Raw genomic sequence first — 17,597 nt, 5'->3', positions numbered from 1 at the left:
TATTTATTTTTAAGATTTTATTTATTTATTCATGAGAGACACAGAGAGAGAGAGAGGCAGAGACACAGGCAGAGGGAGAAGGAGGCTCCATGCAGGGAACCCAATGTGGGACTTGATTCGGGTCTCCAGGATCAGGCCCTGGGCTGAAGGCTGCGCTAAACTGCTGAGCCACCTGGGCTGCCCTAGGCAACTCCTTTTATTTATTTTTTAATTTTTATTTATTTATGATAGTCACACAGAGAGAGAGAGGCAGAGACATAGGCAGAGGGAGAAGCAGGCTCCATGCACCAGGAGCCCGACGTGGGATTCGATCCTGGGTCTCCAGGATCGTGCCCTGGGCCAAAGGCAGGCGCTAAACCACTGCGCCACCCAGGGATCCCTAGGCAACTCCTTTTAAAAGAGCCTGGCAATTGGAAGAATGAATGCCTTCTGAAAGGGAGGTCTGGGCAGTGCACCATAGCATCTACCACAGCAGTTGTCATTGATTTGGGGGGATACTAAGAATAATGATGCTGGGAAGACAGAATTTTGAAATATTCTACTGCTCATTAAGGGCAGAATCCTCCTTTACCACTTTAATGATTTCTTTACAGCCTAAGTAAATAGTTACACTTCTTTTAATTCTATCTTTCCATTGTTATTGAACTGATGATGATGATGATGATGATATGGATTTGACCTAATGCAGAAGTTGGATCAATGTGACCAGCTTTATTTTCAGGTTAAATAAATTTTGGAGTGGATTTGGTTGTGATAGTAACTGAGAAGAGAAAGATATGTAAACTGATGATGGTAGATTTGCTAGAAAAAGAAGGTAATTGAGAAATGGGATGTCTCAGGGAAGTAGAAACAAGCAGATCTAAAGGGACAGAGAGTAGGGGAGTAGACTGTGGCTGGAGAGTGTAATTTCCTTCTAGAACACTGTGAGATGCAACAGTTAGATCACAGAATAGCAAATACTTTCTATAAAAGGCCAGATAGTAAATATTTTAGGCTTTGGGGCCTTATCATCTACTCAACTTTGCTATCATTGTGCAAAATCAGCCATAGACAATGCATAAACAAATTTACATGACTATATGACTATGTCCCAATAAGATTTTATTTACAAAAACATTCAGAGGGACAGATTTGGTCTATGATTCATCATTTGTGGACCTCTGGTTTAGATGACAAAAAAAGACCATTGAATGGCTAACTAATGTTTGACTTGTTACACTGATTTGTGACAATTGTTTTTTTAAAGATTTTATTTTTTCATGAGACACACACACACACACACACACACAGAGGCAGAGACACAGGCAGAAGAGAAGCAGGCCCCACACAGGGAGCCCAATGTGGGACCTGATCCCGGGACCCCAGGATCATGCCCTGAGCCAAAGGCAGGCGCTAAACCGCTGAGCCACCCAGGGATCCCCAATTTTTTTTGAGAGAGAGAGAGCATGCATTCTAGTGGGGAGGAGTATGCATTCTAGTGGGGAGGAGGTGGGGAGGAGAGAGTATGCATTCTAGTGGAGAGAGAGAGAGTATGCATTCTAGTGGCTAACTAATGTTTGACTTGTTACACTGATTTGTGACAATTGTTTTTTTAAAGATTTTATTTTTTCATGACACACACACACACACACAGAGGCAGAAACACAGGCAGAAGAGAAGCAGGCCCCACACAGGGAGCCCAATGTGGGACCTGATCCCGGGACCCCAGCATCATCCCTGAGCCAAAGGTAGGCGCTAAACCGCTGAGCCACCCAGGGATCCCCAATTTTTTTTTGAGAGAGAGAGTATGCATTCTAGTGGGGAGGAGAAGGAGAGAAAATCTTTAGCAGGCTCCATGCTTAGTGTGGAGCCCGACAGGGGGGCTCTTTCTCATGACCCCGAGACCATGACCTGAGCCAAAATCAAGAGTCAGACACTTAACTGAGCCACCCTGGCACCACTGTGACAATTTCTGTTAAAGATACCAAGTAAAATAGCCAAAGGAAGATACAAAGAGAAAGCTAGAATAAAGTAGCCACATGTAACTCATAATCCCATCACTTCTGTCACATGGTTGATTATGCACAGCCTTTCACTTCATGATTTCCTAAGTTCTTCATGCTTCAGATTTATATGCTTGCTTTGGAAATAATCAGTTTTTTGAGATAGAAGCAATGATTAATCCAACCATGTGCCATCCTGATAAATCCAAATGGGTTTTGACAAACACATCATAAGAAGTAGCTAATCTCATGATAAGAAATGTAGCAGCAACCCAAAGGAATAGATTAGACTTCTGGAATACACGTGTGATAGGGAAGGGATCTTTTCACTTAATTTGTGTGATTTTTGACAAATCTTTTACCCTTCTATACTTTATTATGCAGCTATCTGATAAAAACACATTTGGTACTTTTCCGGAGTTTTGAAATCTATGTGACACATTTTAAACTTATTTGAAAAGGATGTTCAGTGCCTTTTTGGAATAAGGCAGTATTTTTCACATCTAAGGTACCACCTGGCCAAATCCACAAACAGGGATGTTATTAAGGAAAGCCTTCATTGGACTGTAGGAGAGAAGAGATGATCCTAACAATCACAGTTGTACAGCCAATAGAGATTTGCTTCAGAATTTCATTTGGGTGCCCAAGTAATTAAAAAGAGAGAATCAGGTGAAGTCTTTGTCTCTTAGCTGTCTTTTGGGAAACATACACTGTTGAACTACATATTAGGCGTAGGAGAGCCTAATGAGCAAATTGTGACTGATAATCAAGGAGAAAGACTTATTAACCTGTGTTTCCTTCTGGTGGAAGAGAGCGACAGTTAAAAGGCTGCGGGTGAGTGGCAGAATGACAATAGCTTTGTTAACCTGACTGTAGATTAGATGATCGTTGCCTGAAATGCCAGTGTCTGGTTGGCTGTAAGAAAATGCCTTTTTCTCCTTTCACTCACCAGTTTTTCTCCCTCCATTTAAATGGTAATTACACATTTATAATGCATTGCAAGTATGTCTAGTTTTACTCAGAATCCTCTAGGAGCTCTAGAAACTAGTATTTTTATAATAGAGGGATACTCTTTTGGAGGTATTTCGTTGCTTGGGAAGATTTTGTTTTTTTTTTAAGATTTTATTTATTTTTTTATATATTTTTTTAAATTTTGATTTATTTATCATAGTCACAGAGAGAGAGAGAGAGAGAGGCAGAGACACAGGCAGAGGGAGAAGCAGGCTCCATGCACCGGGAGCCCGATGTGGGATTCGATCCCGGGTCTCCAGGATCGCGCCCTGGGCCAAAGGCAGGCGCCAAACCGCTGCGCCACCCAGGGATCCCCGGAAGATTTTGTTATTAATTTCCAACGTTCACCTGCATTTTTCACCCTCAAAACCAATAGGTTTTTCCCCATCAAATACTGAGCATTGGGCAGCCCGGGTGGCTCAGTGGTTTATTGCCGCCTTCAGCCCAGGGCCTGATTCTGGAGACCCGGGATGAGTCCCACGTCAGGCTCTCTGCATGGAACTGGCTTTTCCCTCTGCCTCTCTCTCTCCCTGTTTGTGTCTCTCAGGAATAAATAAATGAAATCTTAAAAAAAAAAATAGTGAGCATTGGCAAAATTGAATAATGACATTCAAGTCATGTGATATTAAATAATATCTGCATTTTAAGTATTTTTTAGTCATCTTGGTAATTATTGCATGCATGTTAATTCGGTATTGAGTATTGTTTTTTTCATAAATAAGTCAGGCAATTTCTAGTAAAATCACCACCCCCTAATATTTCCTTTTCAAAATTATGTTCTTGTATTCCTTTAAGATCTAATGGTTGATTCTGATCCTGCATCTTTCCTTTTCCCTCTCTTCTCTTTATGCATGGCATTTAGTTCAGATTCACTTTAGTATTTATATCAGTACCTACTTACTTCTTTAGATATATTTTATGTTGCCCTTCCAAGCTGAACGCAATAGAAGTACGAGGCAAAACATAATGATCTGGTGAAATTAATTAAGACAAGTACTGGGGATCCCTGGGTGGCTCAGCGGTTTAGCGCCTGCCTTTGGCCAGGGCGTGGTCCTGGAGTCCCGGAATCAAGTCCCACTTCGGGCTCCCTGCATGGAGCCTGCTTCTCCCTCTGCCTATGTCTCTGCCTCTCTCTGTGTGTCTCTTATGAATAAACAAAATCTTAAAAAAAAAAGACAAGTACTAAATATAGATCCCTCAACAGATTCCTCACCTAGTGTTATTTATATAAACAATTATTTTATATCAATAACTTTCATCTTTCCAATATAAAGAATATTTTAATGTGAATCTCCCATAAAATTCTTGGAAGAACAAGCTCTTTTTTTTTGGCCAAGTTATTTATAGGATTATGTAGTCTCAATATGTAAAGAAAGAAGTTGATAAAATATAATGCAGGAATAACACATTTTTCTATAAGTGTATACAGTGATGGTTCTATCAGAAGGATGTGTAAATGAAATAGAACTACATAAATGAAACCCTGTGACTAATAAAATAAAAATTATTATTATTATAAAGGCAGTAGTTTTTTTTTCTCAGGGGACTCCTCCTAAAATGTGACAAGTGCTTTTTTTTTTTTTTTTTTTTTGGTGAGAGGGGCATGAGACTTAGGCAGTGAGGTTTAAAAGTTACATCTGGAATTTATTAGCTGTGAGATCTAAGGTAAATAACATCTCTGAGCTTTGATTTCCTCATGCATATAGGAATAATAATCATTTTGCAAGGAAGCTTAAGAATAATATAGGAAAAGCTCCTGGAATATAATACACAATCAACATATGGTAGCTCCTGAGCAGGGGAAAGAGCCAGGCAAGATACCACCATCAAATAGAAAGTCTAGTCCCCAAACCAGCAAGTTTCTGGGTTCTACTCTCTGCCCATCACATGTTAGCTGTTTAAAACCAAGCAAATTATTTAAATACTAAGTCTTCCTATCTAAAAGGGAAATAATAACACTATAAAAGTTGTGGGAGAAATAACTTAAATACAATATGTAAATCACTTTTTTTAGTACCTACCACATAGTAGGTACTCAATAAATGGTTCTGTTATTGCATATTATAAGCCTATAATGTCACTGTAATTCTGTAGGCACTTGGGGACATATAAAGGAAGCTTAGAAGGTAACTTGAGGCACTTCAAAACCTTTTAAAGAAGATAAGACCTTTGGATAAGTATAAGTTTCCATGATATAAAATATAGTACTTTCCATAATAGGGGTCCCTAGGTGCTTGAATGTTAAGTTAAAGCCTAGAGAACCTGCGTTTGCAGGATCAAGTACTCCTACATGGTGGCTATTGTGGCAGCTCAGCTGCGTCTGAGGGTGAACAGCATATCTACAAGCAGAGATTGGAGCTGTTAGGGAGGAGAGAATTCTTGGAAGAGGAAGCAGAAGGAGCAATGAAGGTCATGATAGTGAAAAGCACAGATTATATGTGAGTAAAATAGTAAATCCTATAATTTATTTAAAGTATAAGGAACAGGGAAGGTGTGGGATGCATAGCTGACAGTTATTGGGGACTTACCGTGTGCCTGGCACTGTTCTAAGGGATTTATAAGTACTAATTCACTAAATCTTCACAACTACCCCCTGAGACGTCTTACTATTAGCACCATTTTATACGTAAGGAAACGGAGCCCTTGTATTACCTATATGTGAAATAGAAAATGATGCCACTTTATCTAAACCTGTAGCAGTACTGTGCTGAGACACATCTTGGTGAGCAGTGTATTCCGCCCCTGCTCACCCCTCATCCCTCAGTCAGATGCCTCCCTCAGGACCTCTCATTCTGCACTGGTGTGTGCCAGAGTCCTGCTTAATATCACCAAGCTGGAGTATCTGGCTCCAGGGCCTGAGGTTTTAATCATGACACTTTGATGAGAAAGGCACCTTATCCTTATTTGTGGAAAACCCTAAAATACACACTTAGGAATCTGAGCTTTATTTTAAAGGTAGTAGGAGACACTGACTTTACTTTGAAGGAATGTAGAGGTACTTTGTAGCAAAGGTAGGGAAATAATCACATTTGTAAGGAAACATACCTTGATGATGGTATTAATGGGAGAACAGGGAGATAGGATGGGTGGATAGTTTAGAGAGGAGAGATTTCAGGCAGGAAGATTAGATAGCAGGAGAGTGCCAGGTGCTAAAGTGGGCACAGACGAAATCTCAAACAAGGGTGCTGGAAATTGGGAAAAGGGGACAGATTTGAATAGCATTTCAGATTAAAATCTACAAGTCCTAGTGATCATTTAGAAGTTGTGAGAAGGAGGAAGTGAAGGAGACCTCAAGGTTTCTAACTTGGTTGATTGGAAGATGATGATGCTATTAATACAGGAAAACAGGAGGGAGGGCAAGCAAGTTTTGGTGAGAAGGGTGAAATTTTCACATTGAATTTGTGGTAATAGCAAGACAAGCATGTGGAAACTTCAGTCAAGAGTTAGGAGCATGGGACAGCTGGCCTGGGTGGCTCAGTGGTTTAGTGCCTGCCTTTGGCCCAGGGCATGATCCTGGAGTCCCTGGATGGAGTCCCATATCAGGCTCCCTGCATGGAGCCTGCTTCTCCCTCTGCCTGTGTCTCTGCCTCTCTCTCTCTCTCTGTTTCTCTCTCTCTCTCTCTCTCTCTCTGTATGTGTGTCTCATGAATAGGTAGATAAAATCTTTTAAAAAAAGAAAGTTGGGAGCATGGGGGGGCAGGATGCCTGGCTGGCTCAGTTGGAGGGCCGTGGGACTCTTGATCTCGGGGTCATGAGTTTGAGCCCCATGTTGGGTGTAGAGAGTACTTAAATACAACTTTTAAAAAAAGAGTTGGGAGAATGGGTGTGGCTTAAGGGGAATTTGAGCTGGAGATCTAAATGAGGAAACAGTCTATATGAAGCCATGTGTGTAGATGAAACTGACTGTGGAGGGTGTCAGGAAAACAGAAGGGCAAGGATGGATCCTCCAGGATGGCCTTAATCTAGGATATGGTAAGAAGATGAAGGAGCAACTCACACAGTGAGCAAACCAGGATATAGTAATGCTAAGGTGTAGAAAAGGGCAGTCAAGAGCACCACATGCACGGCACAGTCAAGAGTTGTCCATAAACATAGTCTGCTTAGTAAACTGCAGTGATGTTTTTATACTATTAAGATGTTTCAGAATACTGAAGAGCAATTTGCTAAGTACTAGGCAATATGGTAGCTGAAAATAGATGATAGCATTCTAAAGTGCCTTAAGTTGCAGGATACATTCTCTATCCTATGGGAAGGGTCATGCACAAGAAATAGTTCACCTTACAGGATAGAGGTTGCCTGGAGCATGATGTAGAGAAGGAATCTGAGCAATGCCCAGGCTCAGTGGGAAAGAACACTGGGATTATTAGCAATATCTATACTCTGGAAGGGTGAGGGAATACTGTGTCTAAGTTGGTCTTCCCTTGATTAGATGCTTTTTAAGGTATTGTGAAAACTCTAAATTTCTATAGCTTTCAGAATCCCATTTATCATACACATCAACTTAAAAAAAAAAAAGGCAAATGGCTCCTTATGATTTTGTAGCACAGTTTTCTAGTGCCAGGACTTGTAAAATGAAGTTAGATGTTGGGCTCTCTAGAGTGAATAAATAAAATGGAAACAAATTATGTGCATTCAAAAGAATGTATACGGGAGCATGACAGCACACTTTCTACTCAGCTTTTTCCTACCTAATGCAAGTGTTAATACTGTGTGTGTGTGCCTGTGTGTGTCTGTGTTGTATTCAGTTGTTTGGGACTTTAGATCAATGTTCTAATAGGAGTATGGTGGAACTATGTAAAGGGAATTGAAAGTAATTGCTTTTTACTATAAGAAGAAAAAAGGGGGATCCCTGGGTGGCGCAGCGGTTTAGCGCCTGCCTTTGGCCCAGGGCGCGATCCTGGAGACCTGGGATCGAATCTCACGTCGGGCTCCCGGTGCATGGAGCCTGCTTCTCCCTCTGCCTGTGTCTCTGCCTCTCTCTCTCTCTCTCTCTCTCTGTGTGTGTGACTATCATAAATAAATTTTAAAAAAATAAAAAAAAGAAGAAAAAAGGTTATTTAAATTTCTTCAGCTAAGAACTTTGATTATAGAAAGCCACAGGCAGGGAACATAAAGAGCAAATGCTGAGTAGAGTTTTTCACTGAGAGGGATTTATGGTAACCACATTAATAAAGTTTTAGATGAGACTCTCCACTGTTCTATGTGAATAACTGATGCAGAGAAATTTTTATAAGTACTCCTTATCAAAGAAATTTACTGGTTTTTAATGACTCATAGGTTAACTATTTTTTAATAACCCAAATACAGAATAAATTAATTTTATTTTTTCTTAATTAAAACATTTTTAATTGAAGTATGGTTGACACACAATGTTACATTAGTTTTAGGTGTACCACACAGTGGTTTGACAACTCTATACATTATGTTGTGCTCACCACAAGGGTGGCCTCTATCTGTCATCATACAGTGCTATTACAGAACCATTGACTATATTGCCTATACTGTGCCTTTTATCCCTAAAATTTAGTGATATTTTATCAACATATCATTGATATCACTTATGTGTAGTGCATAGTCACTCTCTAGTCTTCTCTGACTTTTCCTTGTGTCCACTGATATTTTCAACCCCTCTGACAAAAGTGTAAGATATGGTGCCTATGGTGGCTGCCCTCAAGAAACTTGAAATCCAGTTGCTGAGAGACTAGCCAACAGAAATAGATAATTAACTGGGAAGATTACCAAAAACTTAAGAGAATAAGTCCAAAATTAATACCATTTTAAAATCTTGATTACATTTTCACTCCTTTTTCAACCACAGATAAATTCTCAACAATAAGGCAAGGACTTTCCCTATTTGGGTTCAAAAAATGGGACAGCATGTAAAAACTCTACTATCTCTATTTCCTGTGCACACTTAGTATCTCTTTTCCCTGTATCTTTGTTCTCACTATTTTCTTTCTGATAAGGGTCTCTTGCACCAGTTCCTGGTATTCATTTGTCAAAACTCTAACGTTTTTTCAAATCTCACCTTCACATTCAACCAAATTTTCCTGGTCTCCCTTCAGCAAATGTTACCATTCCCCCTGGAATCTCTGTATCACTTTCCTCTCCCTTCTCTGCTGGTACTTATCAGAAAATGGAAATTGTGCTTTATTCAATAAAGAATGTCAGCTCTGTCACTAACTATTTAGGATGTTGTGGGCACATTAAAACCTCTCTATGTCCCAGGTTTCTCATCTTTAAAATAGGGATAAAAATAATTGCTTGTTTCCATAATGGTGGCGATACAATGAAATAACATATGAGGTGCTTATAGCAGTGTCTGGCATGTAATAAATGCTCAGTAAATAATAGCTGCCTGGCAGCACCTTACAGTTTCTGGCATGTAGTAGGTATACATGTTGACTTCAGTGATAGAAATACAGCTGAGTAAATGATGAGTTCATTTTGCTCTGATTCTGATAAGAAGAAAGGTGTTAGAAAACAGGTCAAGGTAGGATGGATCTGACTGAATAACCATTTATTGCATTTTTGCTTTGTGCCAGGCATTGGGGATATGTTGTGTATAAAACAGACAATATTGGAGGGAAATGGGAGATGTTGGTCAAAGGGTACACATTTCAGTTAAGAAATAAGTAAGTTCTGGGGTGCCTGGGTGGCTCAGTCAGTTAAGTGTCTCCCTTTGGCTCAGGTCATGATCTCAGGGTTCTGAGATGGAGCCCTGCATTGGGCTCCCTGCTCAGTGGGGGAATCTGCTTCCCTCTCCTTCTGCCCTTCCCCCCTGCTCATGTTCTCTCTCTCTCTCTCTCTCTCTCCAGTAAATAAATAAAATCTTTAAAGAAAGAAATGAATATGTTCTGAGGATCTAATGTATGGCATAGTGATTATAGCTAATAGTACTATATTATGTACTTGAAAGTTGCTAAGAGTGCAGAACTAAAATGTTCTCACACAAAAAAGAAATGGTAATTATGTGAGTTGATGGAGGTATTAGCTAAGGCTCTGATGGTAATCATTTTGTAATATATAGCTATCAAATCAACACATTGCACACCTTAAATTTATACAATGTTATATGTCAATTTTATCTAAGTAAAGCTGGAAAAAAAAAAAGAAAGACAATGATCCCAGCATGGATACAAAAAAAAAAAAAAAAGTGAGGAACAAAGGAATATAATTATATTCCTGGGAAGAAAAGAAGGGACTGAAATGGGGGGTGGGGAAACTGCTTGAGATAAATAGGAAGGGCCAGAAGACAGAAGTATGAGAGGGAGTTAGCCAGGAGTAAGACAGAGGGAAGTAACATTACCAGGGGAAGACTGGGATGAGATAGAGCTTGGGTTTGGAGAAATTGAAGTCTGGTGTGGCTTGAATGAGCAAGGGGTTGGGCTAGAGACAGAGGCAAGGATCAGATAATGTGGGCATTTATAGACCATTAGAGTTTGGGTTGGACTAGACTTGACTGGGAGTGTATGATTTTCAGCTGGGTTTAATAAGCATGTGTTAAATGCTGGGAAGTAGGTATTTGAGATGGAACACCCAAGTCAAGGGATTGTGGCTAAGAATGGTGTCAGAGAAGGCAAGAAATAGTCTGAGGTGGAGGGGCTGCATGATGCGTATGAGAAACTGTTCTCTTTGAGAGGGTACCATGCTATAGAGCAGCTGCTGCCTCACAGTACCCAACCTTGACAGAATTTTTCTCATAGCAGACAAAAAGTCAAGCTGACGTGGTGGCCTTTTGGAATAGAGGGTTTCTTTTTTGCCAGGTTGAACCTTTTCTGGGAATATTTGTGCTGACCAAGCTCTCTGACCTTTGGGCAGGGTGCATCAATGCTATCCTTCACAAACATTCAACTCTTTTCCTTTCATGTCAGCAGAAAGAAATCAATCATTTAGTTAGTTTTGGTAATAGAAGAAGCTTTTCATTTCCAATTTAGCCCCGCACGCATGTGTGATTAAATTGAGTTGATCAGGGATCCCTGGGTGGCACAGCAGTTTGGCGCCTGCCTTTGGCCCAGGGTGCGATCCTGGAGACCCAGGATCGAATCCCACATCAGGCTCCCGGTGCATGGAGCCTGCTTCTTCCTCTGCCTATGTCTCTGCCAATCTCTCTCTCTCTCTCTCTGTGACTATCATAAATAAATTAAAAATAAAAAATAAAATTGAATTGATCATCATTATTAGCCATGCACAGCTTTTCAGTGGATGGATCATGAGTTGGAAAACATTACATTTCTATAAAAATTGGTGTAAAGGCCTTGAACTTAAGCTTTCTAGTCTAAACATGAAACCTGAGAGTTAACATTATATTTTCAATAATGACTGTGTCCTTTTTCTTTCAGGCTTCCCTCGGGATTTTAATCATCCTTACAGCCTCTTTGAAAATGATTGAACTTTCAAATTCCCTTAAGTTAAAATTTTAAACCCTATCGAACATTTTTGTAGAGTATTTCATTACTTTTACATTATGACTTGTTCTGTAATTTGAGATCATAAGGGTTGAAACAGCTCTTGAGACAAGATTTTATGGTTAATTTAAAACTTTTTAAAAACTTCTGAATAATCTCCTTCCTGGATAGCTTTACATTCTTAATGTTCTTTCCTTGGAACATAAAGTGGTATAAATATAGAACATTCAAGCTCCCAACATGTAATTTTAAATATGGCACAGGGATTGGAGGCCAAACCCTGTGGTTATATATGACATTGCTGTTTTCTAATCAGTGTTACCAGACAATAAACACTCAAATTCTAATTTTGTTTGTATTTATTATTACATAAAAACCCTGCTCTGCTATTCAAAATCTTCCCTAGAATAGCAAATCTGAGGTAATGATTGATATCATTAATACTAATGTGTTGATGGCATGTTGGGTGGATTAATGACAACAAATTTTTAATGCTGTAGGTACTTTAAAATAAAGGAGGTGAAAACTCTTCACAATTTAAAGAAAATACTAGAGTATCCTTTTTAATAGAACAAAATTAGGCTAGGCTTGTTTCAGTACCAGGTAGTTTCTTCATTAAAATTCATTAATGTTTTGATATGTTAATTAATAGGTATGTTTGTGTTTCACCAACTTTTTTTTTTTAACTTCTGTCTTTTAGGCAAAATTTGGAAGATGAAGCATAAATTTATATTTGATATTGTTGCTATTTACAGTACTTTGATATAAAACTAATACGGCTTTAGTTAACTTTGACAGGGAAGGGAGGATCATTTGACACCAAAAATTATGAAGAAAATGATCCATTGTCATAATGGGGGTGAATAAAGCTTGATTCTATATATTTAGACATTTCCCTCCAGGATGTCAAGACTAGAATTACTTGAGCCAGGAGAAACCAAATTTGTCTAAGTTGAGGTGGCGCAAGACAGCTCTTGCACTGGATTAGAAATTGATTTCTATGTTTAGCAGAAAATTTGACTTTGTTGAAGAACTGAAATAGCACTATAGAAATAAGTAATTTTTCTTGTTTCACCAAAACCCAAGAACATACTCTGTCTTTCCCCCATGAAGTGATAGACCATCTAGTCAGTTGGGGCTCTTCTATCTCAGGTCATGTCTTTCCGCTTCAGCTCATTTCCTAGAGTTTCATTTTCTCCTCAGCTTTATTGAAGTATAATTGACCAGTAAAATCACATATATTTAAAGCAACAATTTGGGCGGCCCAGGTGGCTCAGCAGTTTAGTGTTGCCTTCAGCCCAGGGCGTGATCCTGGAGACCCGGGATTGAGTCCCACGTCGGGCTCTCTGCATGGAGCCTGCTTCTCCCTCTGCCTGTGTCTCTGCCTCTCTCTCTTTCTGTGTCTCTCATGAATAAATAAATAAAATTTTTTAAAAATAAAATAAAAAATAAAGCAACAATTTGATATACATACACAATATGAAATGATTACCACAATCGGTTTACTTAAGACATCCATCACCTCACATAGTTACCTCTGTCTATGTGTGATGAGAATGTTTAAGACTACTCTCATAGTAAAGTTCAAGTATGAAATACAATATTATTAACTATACTCATCGTGCGGTACATCACATCTCAGAATTTATTCATCTTATTACTGAAAGCTAGTACCTTTTGATCATCTTCTCCCCATTTCTCCCACCCACTAGTCTGGTAACCACATTATACTCTGTTTCTGTGCGTTTGGCTTTTTTTTTTCTCCAGATCTCATAAGTGAGATGATATAGTATTTGGTACTTCTCTGGCAGGTTTATTTCACTTAGCATAGTATCCTCCAGGTTCATCCATGTTGTCACAAATAGCAAGACTTTTTTCTTTCTCATGGGTTATTAACACTCCATTGTTATACACACATGCGAGTGTGTGAACACACACACACACACACACACACACACACACATATACATATACCTCACTGTGAAAGGAATATAGTCCTATAAAACTCTCAGTTTGCCTTAATGGGTTTTTTTGGTGATATATTTTTCAGTAGCTTTCTCGGGTCCTATACATGCAATGCAAACCCAATCAGCCCCATTCTTCAGTTGTATGAAGGAAATCCAAGTTTTATTAAACTCATTATAGACTGAAGCTTTATTCTTATAATTCTAGATAAAGTTGGTGTGTTGTGTTTATTTGTAGAAAAATTTTGAAGAATAAGAGTACTTGTTTTATTGTTTCTAAGATTTGTTTCTAAGATTACCATTTACCAGGTTTATTTATTTATTTTTTAACCAGGTTTAAATACATCTTTTTTTATTAGAAAGATTCATATCTCAAATGCATACTAACTTTCAGAATGTTAAAAATATATCCATTTGTGTTAATTTTCTACATATGGCTGTTTTCTCAAACCTTTCAAATTCTCATTAATCAATGTCTTTGGGGGAGTTTCATTTTTTTCTCCTTTTTCCATAATAAATTTCAATTTCATTTCTCACTTCAAAACTATTTAGCATGGACTGTTATTTTCTGTAGAATGTCACATTACCTCTGATAAATTGTGAAAAAAATCATCCTTTAATCACACAACCTGAGGATGGTTCTTGATTTGTAATCACCAGAAAAAGACTTCTATAAATAAACACCAAAGGAAATAAAATATACTAAACCAGGTTTAATTTGTTTTATTGTAATTATAGTAGAATTTTCAATTAATTTCTTCATTATTGGCTCTAATTAACTAATTCTAGCATCTACCATAATTCTATATTTTAAAAAATCATTCACTGACTTTATTCCATTTTTTCTCACTTTATATAATCATACTGAATAATTATCAATATATCACAAACAGCTATATTTAAAGGATTAGTGATTTTGGATTTGGTGTTAAATGAAATTATGAATAACCTTGTTCTCTTGTGCTCTGTTTGACTTTTTTCTTTCATCACCTATCAGGGAATCTAAAAAAGTAAAGTGCAACTCAGCTGGCTGTCTTTGAAAAATAACAATTTGAGATGAGAATAAGTTGATAGTGTAGTAATAAGGCCTGGTGATAGGTTTCCCAGGAGATGTCTTATGCAAAAATGATAGAGGGCTGCCCATCATTGCACACAGAATGCTGACATTCTTGACTTTAATAGGGAAGCATTTATCTTTGGCACCTGCCCCAGTATATGAGTAGCTGTCATGTACTCCAACAAAAGAGAGGAAAAATTGTCACTATGATTTAGGAAATATGCCTTGGCATAAGTAAAAGCAAAATATTTTGAGCACTCAGAATTTATTTTTCTTGCTCTTTTATGCCTGGCTTCTACAGTGAATTATTTAAGTTAATTTAACAATATTAGAATTTTCCTATTGAGCTCATCAGTATGACTTAATCATTATAGAAAACTCATAATATTATAGAAAGAAAACTCTTTGAATTATTAAAATTATAGAAAACTCTTTGAATTATTAAAAAGACCTTATGTGTGTGCTATAGGAGTAAAAGTTTTTGCATTTATGATTACTGGATTTTCAGCAGTATGTAACAGATAAAACACCTAGATAAAATGTAAACACAGTCTTTACAAGTATATCAATAAGACATAAAATGTAAAGTTGATAAAGTTAAAACTTACTCAAAATACTCCACTAATTAAAACAAGTAAAATAATGGAATAAATCCATATTGAACTAGATTATTGAAAAATGAAGGGTTCTTATAGGTTTTTAGATTCTTGACAGGTTGACTATGGAGCCAGAGCCTTTAAATGTGTTCAAAATATTGAAGTGCTATCACTTTGTTTTTTAACAACATTTTTTATTCCTATTATTGCTTCACTGGGTAAAATTATGAAAGACATCTGTCATATCTCTTTTACATTTATATTTTCTCAGTAGGTATTCCTTCCCATGGCATTTTACATGCTGGTTTTTCTGTTGCTGCTGTCTTTCAGTTTTAACTCTTCTCTTAGAAATATGCCAGAGGTCTTAAGATTATATGCGTACACGTGCATGCATAGTGTATATCCATATATAAAGTAAAACAGGAATTTAATATGACTGATCTTTTTTTGGCTCATTTTTAACAAACACTATGATTAAGTACCGCAATTAATTTTGTCCCATAAGATTATTTACCATTAGAAATTAGTCACTTATTTCAGTGCTGTTGATATTACTTAAAATGTCTTTGGATCTCTTCCTTGAAATGTCCTTAAAAACCTGCAAAACATGGGGATCCCTGGGTGGCTCAGCAGTTTAGCGCCTGCCCGGAGTCCTGGGATGGAGTCCGCATCGGGCTCTCTGCATGGAGCCTGCTTCTCCCTCTGCCTGTGTCTCTGCCTCTCTCTCTGTGTCTCTCAGGAATAAATTTAAAAAATATTTTTTAAAAACCTGCAGAACATTTAAAATTCATCTTCAGTAGTGGCAGGTCATCATTCTTTGAGGACAGCTGAGAATGGGAACAAAGAATTTGTTTTTGAAAAGGCAGAAAGATATTCAGAGTCTATATGATGAACAGGTAACTGTTTACAGACAACCCATTTTTGGTCAACGTCAGATTTAGACTATAAAGAACTTATGTGCACAGGAAAGGAAAAATGAAAAAGCAGGGAGGAAAAGGTGGGGGCCGGAACTAATTATGATAGCAGTTTGTAAAGAAAAATCCAAAATGGTTTCAGCAGTTGAAAAACGCTTTGCATTTTCCATGGTGACTACTTAGAAAGAATGCAATCATTTGGAAGTACTGGCAGCTCATGAAGCGCTGAGGTTTTAAATGATTTTCATTTATAATTATGAGCTCATTATATCCACATTGGGATTTAAAGTGAACAGCATATATTAAAACTGATTCCAATTAATTCTTTCTAAGGCTTTTCCACCCACCTGGTATTATTCTGGCCAAGAACCTTACTCTCCCTTTTGTACCATCTTGTTTGATTCTTACCAGGAAGACATCTTCTTAGCTTTGTTGAATTTCAGAAAACTCTTGATTTGCATAGGTAATGCTGAGTCAACATAGCTCTAGGAAATGTCATCTTTGGATAAAAGGAGTGAAACAAATTTTAGAAAACAGAGAAAGGCACTTAGATTCAGAGAGAGTCACCATCTAACCAGAACTTTGGGTAGTTTTCAATTTAGGAAGCTACAACCTGGAGAGAGATTAAAAAAAAAAAAAAAGAGATAAATTTAGGGGCACCTGGGTGGCTCAGTCAGTTAAGCCTCCGACTCTTAGTTTCCACACAGGTCATGACCTTAGGGTTGTGAGATCGAGCCCCTTTTGGGCTCCGCACTCAGCATGGAGTCTGCTTGAAATTCTCTCCCTCACCCTCACCTTATGCCCCACCCCGCATGTGCATGCTTTCTCTCTCTCAAAATAAATGAATAAAATAAAATCTTGGAAAAAAAAGAGATCAATTTAATACTAGTTGCCAACTGAAATTTCATACTAATTATACAAACTTCTTTGTCTTACCTCATTAGATTGAGTGTTATGCTTAGAAGAGGAGACCAAGTTTTAGAATTGGAGACCTGGTCTTTAGTTGTTGTTGTTGTTGCTTTAAGATTTTATTTGTTTGAGACAGAGAGAGTGAGAGAGAGAGCACAATCAAGGGGCCAAGAGAGAGGGAGAAGCAGATACCCCACTGAGCAAGGAGCCTGAGTCAGTGCTCAATCCCAAGACCCTGAGATCATGACCTGAGCCAGAGGCAGACGCTTAGCCAACTGAACCACCCAGGCACCCCTGGAGACCTAGTCTTAATTCAGCTCTGACCCTAAATTATTTGTGATTGTGACAGATTTCCTTAAGAAAAGGGTGGTTTCCTCATTTTCTAATGAATCCTTTGAGATGGACAGATACTAGTGCCCCAATTGTATAGATAAGGAATTTGAAAAACAAACTCACCACAACAGAATGAATTGCCCAAGATCTTTTGGCTTTAGAAGTGAAGCTAAGCTTGAAAAGCCGTAGTTTTCATCTCATAGAAAACTTATCTCTCTGGGGTGCCTGGGTGGCTTAGTCAGTTAAGTGCCAGACTCTTGATTTAGGCTCAGGTCATAATCTCAGGGTTGTGAGATCGAGCTCTTTGGGCTCTGCACTCAGCAAGGAGTCTGCTTGAGATTTCTCTCCTTCTCCCTCTGCCCCTCCTCTCACTCTCTCTCAAAAATAAATAAATAAATAATACAAAAACAAAACTACTTCTCC

The 17,597-nt window shown here is 38.1% G+C and overlaps 2 protein-coding genes across 2 annotated transcripts in view; both read left to right on the top strand.

Moving 5' to 3' along the window:
* PTTG1IP2 (PTTG1IP family member 2) overlaps positions 1–11,748 on the top strand; it is a 34,020-nt gene extending 22,272 nt beyond the window's left edge. The window contains exon 8 of the mRNA XM_072784256.1: positions 11,336–11,748. The gene's annotated coding sequence lies outside the window, so the exon portion shown is untranslated. The remainder of the gene's footprint in view (positions 1–11,335) is intronic.
* The window catches only part of CDK14 (cyclin dependent kinase 14), a 721,193-nt gene that overhangs the window by 68,742 nt on the left and 634,854 nt on the right, over positions 1–17,597 (top strand). The gene's annotated exons all lie outside the window — the stretch shown is intronic.

Source organism: Canis lupus, chromosome 18 (assembly GCF_048164855.1).
Source record: "Canis lupus baileyi chromosome 18, mCanLup2.hap1, whole genome shotgun sequence".
NCBI lineage: Eukaryota > Metazoa > Chordata > Mammalia > Carnivora > Canidae > Canis > Canis lupus.
The sequence above is the reverse complement of the archived record's forward strand: the minus strand, read 5'-3'. Positions and strand labels throughout refer to the sequence as shown.